A 12,941-nucleotide genomic window follows, 5' to 3' on the forward strand; every position below is an offset into this window, starting at 1 on the left:
TGTTCAGGGCTCACCTCCTCCAGGTAGTCTGCCCCGACTCCTCTCTTTCTAGAGGCACCTCCAGGGCCAGGTATTGTCCTTAATGTTGACCGCATGCCAGGTCAACTTTCTCTCCTCAGTCGATGGGAGATTCCAAGGGTCAGGTTCAGAGTTTCAGGCCAGCTGGGCATGTGGATCACAAGACACTTAACGGACAGAAGTCCATTTTTAACTTGTCCTTCTTTTCCTGGTATTCTAGAGTGGGTATAGAATAAAAAATAAATAAATCCATTAGAATAAAAGACACCGGCAGTGTTTGACCTGCTTGTTCTTACACTGTTGGTTTTGACTTTATTATGTTGGCTCTCTATGTCATTGTTGGCTCTCCAGCCGAGCTCCTTTCTCATCCTGGCCCTCGGTTCTCTGGCAGTTCAGGCCCAGCCAGAGCTGTGACTGTGCTGGGGGAAAAGATGACAGCCCAGCCGGGCCGGGGGACGGGGCGGGGGGGGAGGGGTCTCTCCCGATCTGTGACCACCAGCTGCTGGGGCAGACACCAAAGGATTACTCAGCCCAAAGCCTTGAATCTGCTGACAAAGCCGCCAGAGGCCACCTTATCACTAATACAATTATTCCCCCAGGGGACAGGTCAGCAACTTCCTTCTGACTCCCTGGAAGTCTGGGACCAGGTGGAGGGTGGCTGGGGGACTGGGGCGGGTGGGGAGATGGGTTCACGATGAAGGCTGCAGAACTGACTTCCCTCTGGACCTTGAAGACCCTAGCAGGTAAAGCCGCCTGCTCCAGCCTGTCTGGGGCCTGTCATCTCCGGTGTCATCAGGTCCCAGACCTCAGAGAAGCACTGGGCTCCACCATCGGGGGGAGACAGTGGTTCCTGGGATGACCCAGCTGCCGATCAGCCTGCTTAGGCTGGCATGGCTCCCATTGTGGCAGCCACAGGCTTCTGGTTTGGGGCAAACCTCGTTCACAGCATGTGGGAACATGTCTTTTGGGATTTCTTTAAAATTCTCTCTTTTTTCCCCATCCAAGGGTCTTCGCTATCTCTGAGAAAGGATAGCTAGTGGCGAGTGCATGGGCTCTGGAGCTCAGGACCCAGCAATTCCACTTCTAGGAAACTCTCTCACAAAGATTTAATTATATGGCTGTTCTCTGTAGCAATTTTAGTAAAACATCCATCTGCAGACAACTGGGTAGATAAAGTATGCTCCATCCCCACAGTGGAATGCTACGCAGCCATTGCTCCCAAATTCATTTCCAGGGAAATACGACCACAGTATTTCAACCTCAATCCAGCTGCAAAACAGCACGCACAGTTTGATTTCATGTGTCTCAGAGGAATTTCTGGCCACAGATCACGGGACTCTTTTTCTCCTAGGCAGGACCTGAATTAATTAATAGTTGCTTTTTCTAGAGCAGTGAGTGGAAGGTTCAGGACTCCAAGGGGCCGACGCCAGCAGGAAAGTTTCTCAACAAAGCCTCTTTATTTCCTCTTCAAGATAACACTTAGAAATAATCAGATATTCCCCGCGCAGCTTCCCAGCTCTGGGCTGCTGAAGTCTCTCTCCTAGAATCGTTTCAAAGGTCTGAGAGGAACAGGAGAGGCTCCCAGCCCCATCCGAGGATGAGCAGACAAAAGGCAGGCCGTGCAGGACACATCCGATCTGCTGCTGCATGCTGGGGGCCTGTGGGGAGACTCCCCTCCTCCGTGTCGTGATGACTGACAGTGAACGACATCTGTTTTAACCTCTCCTTCTCCCCGGTGCTCGGAGAGGTGGGCTTCTCCACCCTTTAGCGGAGCTACGACCAGCAGAAATTCTCACCACACTCAGAAAATTTTGTTTCTTTTGAATGTTTAATAGTGAACATGTGTTACCATATAATCAGGATAAAGCAAAGGTCTTTTCAGTTTTTAAAAAAGAGCTAATTTGAAATCAATATTACCAATAATAATAATCATCAGAGGAAATATTTACGAAGAAATGGTTCAGTGTTTCAATGTGTGAGAATGGAAAACTTCTCATGTTCTGGGTTTCTCTCCCAAGTTACCCAGGGGGAAGGCCCAAATCTCTAGCAGCGGCTCAGGCCGGGCCTTGGCTAATCAGAACAGCTGCAGCCGCAGAGTTGGAGGCCTGGTCCTGGACGCGCCCCTTCCTTTTGCTGCGCCTGGTGTCAACCCTTTAGTGCTGGACCCCGGGAAGCTCTGCAGATCAGGGAGGGGCTGGGGCAGTGAGGGCTGGGTGGGGTGGGAGCTCTTTGAAAACCAGTAAGGAGATATGTTAAAAGTTCAACTACAGGCACAACCATACCAGTGTGTTCTAGTTGGCTGACCCTCCGGGTTATAATATTTATTATCGCCTAGAAATGAAACAACCTAGAAGCAGGGCTTTCCTCTTTCTGACTTACTTCACTCTGTATGAGAATGGACTTGAGGACACGGGGAGGGGGAAGGGGAAGCTGGGACGAAGTGAGAGAGTGGCATGGACATATATACACTACCAAATGTAAAATAGCTAGCTAGTGGGAAGCAGCCACATGGCACAGGGAGATCAGCTCGGTGCTTTGTGACCACCTAGAGGGGTGGGATAGGGAGGGTGGGAGGGAGACGCAAGAGGGAGGAGATATGGGGATGTATGTATATGTATAGCTGATTCACTTTGTTGTAAAGCAGAAACTAACACACCATTGTAAAGCATTTACACTCCAATAAAGGTGTTAAAAAAAAAAAAAGCAGGGTTTTTCAACTTGGGCACGGCTGACATTTTGAGCCAGATAATTCTTTGTCATGGAGGCTGTCCTGTGCCCTGTAGGATGTTTAGCAGCTTCCCTGGATGTTTAGCAGCTTCCCTGGCCACTAGATGCCAGTGGCACCCCTTCTTTCCAACGGTGGCAACCAAAAATGTCTCCAGACATTGCCAAATGTCCCCTTGAGGGGCAGACTCGCCCTTGGTGGAGAACCACTGGCCTGAGCCGTGTTATTTCCTGCTTTCCTGGAGACAGGTCACCAATCTGTTTTCACAGATGCAGGAAGCACTTCCCATGACAGATGTCCGGGAGGCGCCCCAGGCCATCAGGCATGTAACATTATCTCCGGTGTCCTGTGTATACAGACTCAGGAACTGGCTGCGAGGATGCTCAGTCGGCAGTTTTCTCTGAAGGAGAATTTTACTCTTTTATTTGCTTTATATTTTTCTGTGTTGTTTGAATGTTTAATAATGAACATGTGTCATAATTATAATTAAGATAAAGCTTTTTTTGTGTTTTTTTCAAAAGATTAGCTAATTTGAAATAAATACGACCTCGAATGATAATAATAATTGGAAATATTTACTTAAGAAACTGTTACATGCCAGACGCGGTTCTATGTGTTTATCTGCATGAATTCTCTTAATCCTCACAACACTATCAGATAGGCATTATCATTATTATCCTCCTTTCACAGAGAGGTTTAGTGACTTCCCCAAAGTCACACAGCTAGTAGGAGACAGAGCTGGGATTCAAACCCAGGCAGATAAGCTGGTTATTTTAGGAGAATGTATCTGCCCAAGGGTAGGGAGAAAATAAAATGGGAATACCGTATTAAAATACCACCTTCATATGTTTAATAAAGAAAATCTCCTCCAGACACATTCTGTCTCCAGGTAGATTAAAAGGATAAAGCAGATATTCTAGGCTGTGGAAAGTGACTTTGAGTTGGCATTTTTGTTCTCAGTTTTTCTACAAAATGCAGATTCTTAGACTCAAGCTACAATATCACTTATAGAGAAAAGTGAAAAGATTACTCTGTAGGAACCTTTGTTTTCTATGTTTGCTTTTAAGGGAAGGGCTCTGGGGCTGCACCAGGTATGACTGGGAATTACCTGTAGGTGTGCATGTGTGTAGGTGTGAGTGTGTGTGTGTGTGTGTGGTGAGAATCTGTCTCGTGACTGTGGAGGGCTAACTGAGATGTCGCCACAAAGACTCCAGCTCTGCCTGTGTCTACTGCAGTTTATTCTTGAAGATCCAGACAGCATCCTGACAACTGCATGGGCGTAAAGAAATTGCCCAAATTGAACTGTTTAGATGAGCAATGTTCACATCTCACATTTGGCATATTTTCCTTCCTGACTTCTGACATTGAAGTTAGCTGTGTTTAATGACATTCCTTATTAGCTCCATTTATTAATTTGGTGAAGACAGTAAATTGAGGTAGCAAAAATCCAGTGCCTCTCCACAGAGATGGAGGATATGTTTTTTAGGATGACATTTTAGAAAATGCATATGATCAAAGCAATTCTCCCTATGGTGAATGGTACAGGAAGGGTCCCCGGGTGTACTGGCTGCCGCCCATCTTTTCAGCCTGGGCTGCCATCTTGCCCCCGCTCCGTGCTCTGGCCACAAAGGTCTCCTGCATCCCTGAATACAGCAAACTCCTCCCCCAAACACGGGCTTCACACATGCTGTTCCTGCTCCCTGTTATCTTCAAAGGGGTTTGGAAGACCTGTTCTTTAATGGAGTTTCTTACACAGACACTACACCATGATATGAGATGTCGTTTTCAGTCACCAGGCATTGGAAATAGATAAATATATTTTTTTCAGTTAATAAATTATGACACATTTCCCAGATGGCTATTTTTTCTGCCATTGAAAGGGGATTATATGGAAAAATGTTATGATGAAATAGCAAGGTACAAAATACTACAGACACTATGGCATTTGTATACAAAACCAAAACTAATTCTGTTAAGTCAGAGGCATTCTGGTTGATATCAAATTAAATTTAATATATTTAATAGAAATTATTTTTATTTAATAAAATTAAATAATGTTATTTAATAGAATTATTAAATTATAAAATTTTTTATTAAAATATATTTAATATATTTAATGGAAAAAGTCTTTAAAATAAATTAGCATTATGATTTTACTGATCTCTTATGTTGTTATACTGTTTCTTCAGCATAAAGAATGGTCAAGGGCTTCCCTGGTGGCGCAGTGGTTGAGAATCTGCCTGCCAATGCAGGGGACACGGGTTCGAGCCCTGGTCTGGGAAGATCCCACATGCCGCGAAGCAACTGGGCCCGTGAGCCACAATTACTGAGCCTGCGCGTCTGGAGCCTGTGCTCCGCAAGAAGAGAGGCCGTGATAGTGAGAGGCCCGCGCACCGCGATGAAGAGTGGCCCCCGTTTGCCACAACTAGAGAAAGCCCTCGCACAGAAACGAAGACCCAACACAGCCATAAATAAATAAAATAAAAATTAAAAAAAAATTTTTTTTAAAGAATGGTCAATTCCTTATTTATTTATTTACTTAGTTACTTATTTATTTATTTAATAATCTCCATTCAATGGTAACTTTTAAGTCTGTTGATCTATTATTTTACTCCCAGACACAATCTTAAGGTAAGACTCCCCAATAAGACATTGAAATTTAAAATAAGTATTCTGGAATTCCGAAATTATTTTGAAAATAAAATGTTTACAGACAAATACACACATTTATAATACATTAAGTAATTGTTTTTAATTTGGTTTGTTCTGACAATGGTATTGTGGTTATGTTTAATAAAAGACAATCTTTATAACTGTTAGAGTCATATGCTGAGGCATTTACCAGAGAAGTGATTCAATGTCTTGGATTTGCTTTTTAAAGATTCCAGCAAAAAAAAATAAAAAAACAAAAACAAACAAAAAAAACAAATGGATGAACTGAGAACAACTAGGGTTGGTGGTTGTTTTTGTGGAAGATGGGTAAGAGGGTTTCACTGAACGATTATCTCTACAATTTTGTTTATGATTGAAATTTTATTAAATAAAAGGTTAATTTAAAAATATATGCTCATACAAGCAGACAACATGAAAAATGAAACAGAAATATGTCGTCGGTGACTTTGGACATACTCTCAAGTCTGTCTTTCTTGTTTTTCCCTTTGTTTGCAGCCCTCCCTCAATCTGCCTTCACTGACAATTTTTAGCTTGCTACGTAATTTTTGAGGAGCTTAGGAAAAAGGGGTAATGCAGCGGAGAGGAAAATTCCAGGGGCTGGCTTTGGATTGGGTTGGCTGTTACGTGCACCAGCGCCCCCTCCTGGAAGGAGAGAAAGGCAGAGCGCTGGGGCTGAGGCACCCTGCAACTTTCTCTCTGAATAAGAGTGCCTGGCTTGTTTTCTTCTCTATCTCTTTTTTATGGTGTTATCTTGAGGATTTATTTATCTATTTATTTATTTGTTATTAAAATTTTTTCCAGCTTCACTGAGATGTGGTCGACATATGATATTGTGCAAGTTTATGGGGTACAATGTGTTGATTTGATACACTTATATATCCCAATATGATTAGCTGACACCTCCACCATGTCACATAATCACCATTTCTTTTCTGTGGTGAGAACATTTAAGATCACAACATATAAATATATACTACAGTGTTGTTAACTATAGTCACCAGGCCATACACTAGATCCCCAGGACTTATTCATCGTATAACTGGAAGTTTGTGCCCTTTGACTAACATCTCCCCTTTTCCTCCACCCCCAAGCCCCTGGAAACCACCATTTTACTTTCTGTTTCTACAAGTTTGGCTTTTTTAGATTCCACGTATCAGTGATATCCGGCAGTATCTTTCTTTCTCTCACTTGGGATACCCACTGTTGGCTTACCAACAGGATTGCCCCAGGATCCTTCTCCTCTAGCCAACTCTTCCTCACACCTCAAGACTAGGCCCCAATGTCTCCCCTCAGGTCAGAACGCTATCATTTCTCCCCACATCCCAGTTATGATCAGAAGCTTTTTTTTTTTTTTTTAAATTTATTTATTTGTTTTATATTTTATATTTGGCTGTGCTGGGTCTTCATTGCTGCATGCGAGCTTTCTCTAGTTGCGGTGAGCGGGGGCTATTCTTTGTTGTGGTGTGCGGGCTTCTTATTGCGGTGGCTTCTCTTGTTCCAGAGCACAGGCTCTAGGCACGAGGGCTTCAGTAGTTGTGGCACGCAGACTCAGTAGTTGCGGCTCGCGCGCTCTAGAGTGCAGGCTCTATAGTTGTGGCGCACAGGCTTAGTTACTCCGCGGCATGTGGGATCTTCCCGGACCAGGGCTTGAACTCGTATCCCCTGCATTGGCAGGCAGATTCTTAACCACTGTGCCGCCAGGGAAGTCCCCAGAAGCTATCTTATTCACCTCTTTGTTTCATTGTTATTGCCCATCTCCAACTACAACCAGGAGATGGCTGAGATCGGAAATCTCCATCTCGTTGAAAGGCTTGACACAGAGAAGGAGCCTGATAATTATTTATTGAACGACTGACTGAATGGGTAAATGAAAGTTTCCCCTCGTTCCCCAGCAGAGTTTGCGGCTCTTTCCTCTCGCCCTGCCCTCTGCTCTTGCCTCCAATAGAATCATCTCACTGCCTCAGACTGCTCTGCTCACGTGCCAGAGCCTGGCCCAGGGCCTGGTGTGAAGCAAGCCCACATGCATTCCTGCTGCCCTCACACCCACAGCCAGTGTTGCCACTGCTTCTGTCATAGGAGGTTTAAACCATTTACTTGCAGTTGAAAACAAGTCAACCTAGAGATTCTCTGGGGAGAAGTAAAAATGAAGAGTTGCGGATAATCGTGATAGAAAGAGAATGTGCTTTAATAAAAGGGTTTTATCTGGCCAGAGTAGAAAACTGTTCAAATAATAAACTACCTCAGGATGGAATGACATCTTCCTAGGGAATCTTTCCCAGGTTTCTACAGTAATGTTTCCGCATTGATTTACCAGGGGAGCAGCCCCTGATATAAGAAAATGGTTTTCAAGGTTTGCTGAGGAAAGGGGCTGGCAAGGGTAGCCCATCTACACTTCAACCAGAACACCTCTGTGTTTGTCTGTTTTATAATTGGTAGGATTTTGTTTGAAGAAAGATTTCCTCTTCCAAAAAAGTGACAAGAGGATTGCAGGAGTATCAGGTAAGGTACTTAATAGCTGTGTGACCTTGGCTGAGCCTCATAACCTCTCTGGGCTGTTACAGTAAAGAAATAATGGAGCCAATAAACCTTACCTGTGTGAAGGCAGGGGACTGAATTAGAGGACCTCTCAAGTTCTCTCCCAGATCTAAGATCCATGGTTGTACCAAGCCACAAAATTAGAGGGAGCTTAATCTACTCTCAATACCCAGAATGGCCACAAGATAGTGATGTTACTCCATGAGCAAAGCTTTGTCTACTCCAGGGACTGTTTCACTCCCCAAATTCTAGCACAAGAGATTTGGGAATTTCTCCTTAGAAATTATAGAAAAGGAAAAAAAGTCCATTAGTACTTGCAAATTCAAGCAGAAGATTTAAACTATTTTAGTGACGAATCCTGGCAAAGTTACCCAGTGTTTAACTCATAGCTTTGTTTTTCTACCAAAACATCAAAGAGTATCTCTCTTTGGAGTCTCCCTCCTCCCATGACAAGAGTCTCTGCAAGGTTTTGTTCTGAGATATTGGAGCTCCTGACATATCATAAATATCCAGGAAATGGGTGCTGAATGGAATGGATGTTGAATTTGTTGAATTGCATCGGTGAATGCCAGCTTGGCATTAAAAGATATGTTCTTCTATGAGGAGGATTTCCTATTCTCGTAAGAACTGTTGACATGATTTGTCAAAATGGTTAGAGCTGTCTCTAGTTTTTGGCTAGAATTCAGCTTTTCTGTATTTTAGAGGTGATTGCCTCAAGCTCCAGATTACCAGGGTTTGGGGAGCATTGAGCTGGAAGGACATTTACTGAATTAAGACTTAGGAATCTTTGTCACATTATACTTTACGGGTAGGAAAAGTAAGTATGAAAGCAACAGGTTTAGGCAAACACATGTGGTCCCAGAGGACGTCTCACTCAGCAGACATTTGGCACGGAGGCGGGGTGGAGCAAAAGAGACTGGGATGTTGACTTCTTGCTGCCGGGAGAGCAGGGAAGATGGAAAGGTGGTGGGAGGAGGTTGCCCAGAAAATGATGACTGAGATCACCTGGGAGAGAGCCTGAGTGATGATAAAGGGTGGGTGCCCTGAGCCTGGGAGCTGGAGAACTTTCTGGACCCAGACCCGCCTGTTGTTTCCCCCAGAGTGTGGTCACCACCAGCATAAATGAACGGAATGTTCCTGAATCCTTGCTGGACCAATCTGTCAGGGCCTGCTTGTAGAGGAGCCCTGGTGACCTGGGAACCTTCATGAATAGGCTGGGGCAGGTAATGACACCTTGATTGCTCTCCCAGGCCCTTCCTGCAGCCAAGGAGCAGCCAGCCCTTCCTGAGTAGGTGATCAGTGGATCAGCGTCGGAACAGCTGTTTTCAATTGTCTGATGCTTCAAGCGACTGGTTATTCCAGGGTTGCTCATGCCTGACTAACGTTCAGACAACTTGTAAAGGAAAATAATTGTTTCACTCACCTGGGATGTTGAATTAAATAATGCTTAATTACAATGTTACAAAAATGAATCTAAGTGGAGGGATTGTAACTCTTACAGAACTACATATAATCAAAATGAAATTGCTAATTAAGTAAAAACCCTATTTCAGAACAAACAGAATTAAAGGCAACATCACTGATAAGATAGATAATGCTTTGCTGAAACTCAATTGCCACTCACAACATGGATGCATGGTGGAAATTCCTTTGGGTTTGGCATTAATGACAAGTAACTCACCACTCTTGTCTACCCACCCTGCTGTGGATCCTTGCTTCAAACAGCAAGTCTGTGACATAATTTGGCCTTTGCTTGGCATGAATAATCCTTTTACTGCTAAATTCAACTCCATTCTTCACGTATTAGCTCGCCCTTGACAATTAATATAACACTACCTGGTTCCAGGGCTGGAAACAAAGGCCTTGTTGGGCCGTAAGGTGGTCAACTAGATGTGGTGTATAGGTTCATGCCTATATATATATATATATATATATATATATATATATATATATATTTTTTTTTTTTTTTGGCTGTGTTGGGTCTTTGTTGCTGCGCGCGGGCCTTCTGTAGTTGCGGCGAGCGGGGGCTACTCTTCGCTGCAGTGCACGGGCTTCTCGTTGCAGTGGCTTCTCTTGTTGTGGAGCACGGGCTCTAGGCGCACGGGCTCAGTAGTTGTGGCGCACGGGCTTAGTTGCTCCGCGGCATGTGGGATCTCCCCGGACCAGGGCTCAAACCCGTGTCCCCTGCATTGGCAGACGGATTCTTAACCACTGCGCCACCAGGGAAGCCCCGTGCCTATATTTTTTTTTTAATGCACGATTATTTTAATTGCAGTGCTATTTATAATTTTTAAAAGGTGAAGATAAAGCAAAATTTCTAAGCATAGGTGAATGTTCAATCTCATTACAGTCACACAGCTCTTACAATGACATGTTCATGCCAATTTAAAAAAGATTATTATTAACATGAAAACACAAAATGCAAAAAATTATTATTGAAGACACTCTGGGAAAACACTGTTTTATTAAATTCTCTCCTTAGGATGAATTCCCAGGCATGGAATTATTAAGTGAAAGCTGAAGAGCTTTATGGCTCTTGTTACATTGTACTGAGTGGAGTTTCATAAATCAACATCTTCATTGAGATGGTATTTCTCAGCTTGCCTCCAAGGTTCATGGTTTAACCCAGGAAAATACGTGTCTGGGGCACAGCTCCTGCAAGGGCAGAAATGGCAGCTCAAGTCCGGCTGCTGGCCTTACTCAAATCCTGTCACCCCTCTGCCCAGATCCCCGGCTGGCCTCTCCTCTGTCTCACGGTGAAACCACAGCCTGTCCCTGGCTCCCAGGGTCTGACCTCATCTCCTCCCGCGCTGCCCCGCTCCCCCAGTTCCTGAACACCCTGTGTGTGCCATGGGGGCTCGACTCTGGCACGCTCCTCGGCCCGGCACCGTTACCCAGCTATCCATGTGGCCGGCTCCTCCTGCACCCCAGCCATCCTATTTAAAGTCGCACCCCCTGCCCGTCTCCACCGCTGCCCCTCCACCTTCTCAGCTCGGCTGTTTGCCCTAACACACACCACCGCCTGACGTGCCGGGCACACGCGACTTGTCTACATCTTTGTTTAGAACGTAAGCTCCGCGGGCAGTCTTCCTGCTGCGCTGCTGCGTATTCAGTGCTAGCAGAATATCGGGCACAGGAACGAGTGCGTGAATGGTTGTCACAACTGGGGAGGCTCAAAGCCTGGTGATGCGCAGTGAATGCCGAGGGAGAATGCCTGGGATCTGAGGAGACAGCTCAGAGGGAGGAGCAGGCGGAGGGATCCGCGTATTTCCCTTCCCTGTGATCGGCTTTGACCCGTAGAGCGAGGCAGAGGCTGATACTGGTATCAAGTTCAAGCACATTTGATCCTTTGGGTCCCCCTGCTCTTGTTCCCCCTCCCACCTGGCCAGCCTCCAAACAGGGTTGACTCTGGGCTCTGAAGAACACATTTTTGGAATCCACATATGAAAACAGGACAGGGAAGTAGAGGCGTCTCCTTGAAGCATTTTCTCTGGAGGCAGTGGTGTGTGTGTGTGTGTGTGTGTGTGTGTGTGTGTGTGTCTGTGTCTCTGTGTGTATGTGTCTGTGTGTGTGTCTGTGTGTCTGTCTTTGTGTGTCTCTGTGTGTGTCTGTGTGTGTCTTTGTGTGTCTGTGTGTCTCTGTGTCTGTGTGTCTGTGTGTCTTTGTGTGTCCCTGTGTGTCTGTATGTGTCTGTGCGTGTCTCTGTGCATCTGTATGTGTCTGTGTGTGTGTCTGTGTGTGTGTGTCTGTATGTGTACATATCATAGAAGTGTGCTGCCCACTGTTGTTGGGCACTCCACCTCAAGCATGAGAATCTTTGTGAAGCCACAATAATCAACAACAACATCTGCTGTAATGTGTATTACTTGCTCAGGGAGTAAGTTCTGGGTTAAGTTAGTTTTCAAGGGAGTTTTTGTCTTGCACATGGGTTTATGCAGTTCTTGTGGAGAGGCAGTGCCACACAGAGGAACAAGCACACACTTTGAGACTGGACAGATATGTGTTCGACTTCCTCAGCCACTTAGGACCTGTGTGATCAAAAAATTTCCTCATCTGGCTGAGACCTGGTTTTCCCAGCTATATTCTCTTTGCATCTCAATTTATTTATCTATAAAATGGCCACAAAATGAAGTGTTTGCTTCAAAAGTGTTATCTTGAAGATTAAATGATGTAAAAGGACCTAGAGGACACCTGGCACATAGTAGGTGCTCAATAAGTTAGGGTTTCCTAGCCTCAGTGACGATAAGCATCACCCGGGACTGGCTCTGGCTGCTGCCAAAAACATTAGTTTCCCTTCTCCTGTCCTCTTTTTGTACTTTATTCCCTCCAACTTTTTATTTTAGAAAATCTCAAACCTCTGAGAAGAATAATATAATGAACACTACATACCCTTCACTAATATTCAGCAAAGTGCATTTTACCTTATTTGCACGTATTCTTTCTCTCTCTCCACATACACGTGCACACACGAACAATTTTACGGACAACCCACGTGAAAGTAAATTGCAGACCTTGTGACCTTCATCCCTAGGACTGCCACAGTGTGTACTCCTGCCCGACCAAACACCACCTTCACATCCAAGAAGTTTTACGTGGATTCAGTTGTGTCATCTTAAGTACAGGCCATGTTCAAATTTTCCCTCTGCCCAAATGTTCCTGATCACTCTTATTTATTTACTCATTTATTTTAATTAAAAAATTTTTTTAACATAGGTCCTTGTTGGTTATCCATTTTAAACATAGCAGTGTGTACATGTCAATCCCAAACTCCCAATCTATCCCTCCCCCCACCCGTCCCCCTGGTGACCATAAATCCATTCTCTAAGTCTCTGTTTCTGTTTTGTAAATAAGTTCATTTGTATCATTTTTTTTTTAATATTCTGCATATAAGCGATATCATTGATCACTCTTTTTTTGAGGGTCACTGTCGCTGAGTCTATTACGGGAACGTGTTATTTTGAACCAAGTCTGACTCGCGGGCCCTTCTCTT

Source organism: Eubalaena glacialis, chromosome 2 (genome assembly GCF_028564815.1).
Source record: "Eubalaena glacialis isolate mEubGla1 chromosome 2, mEubGla1.1.hap2.+ XY, whole genome shotgun sequence".
NCBI classification, from domain to species: domain Eukaryota; kingdom Metazoa; phylum Chordata; class Mammalia; order Artiodactyla; family Balaenidae; genus Eubalaena; species Eubalaena glacialis.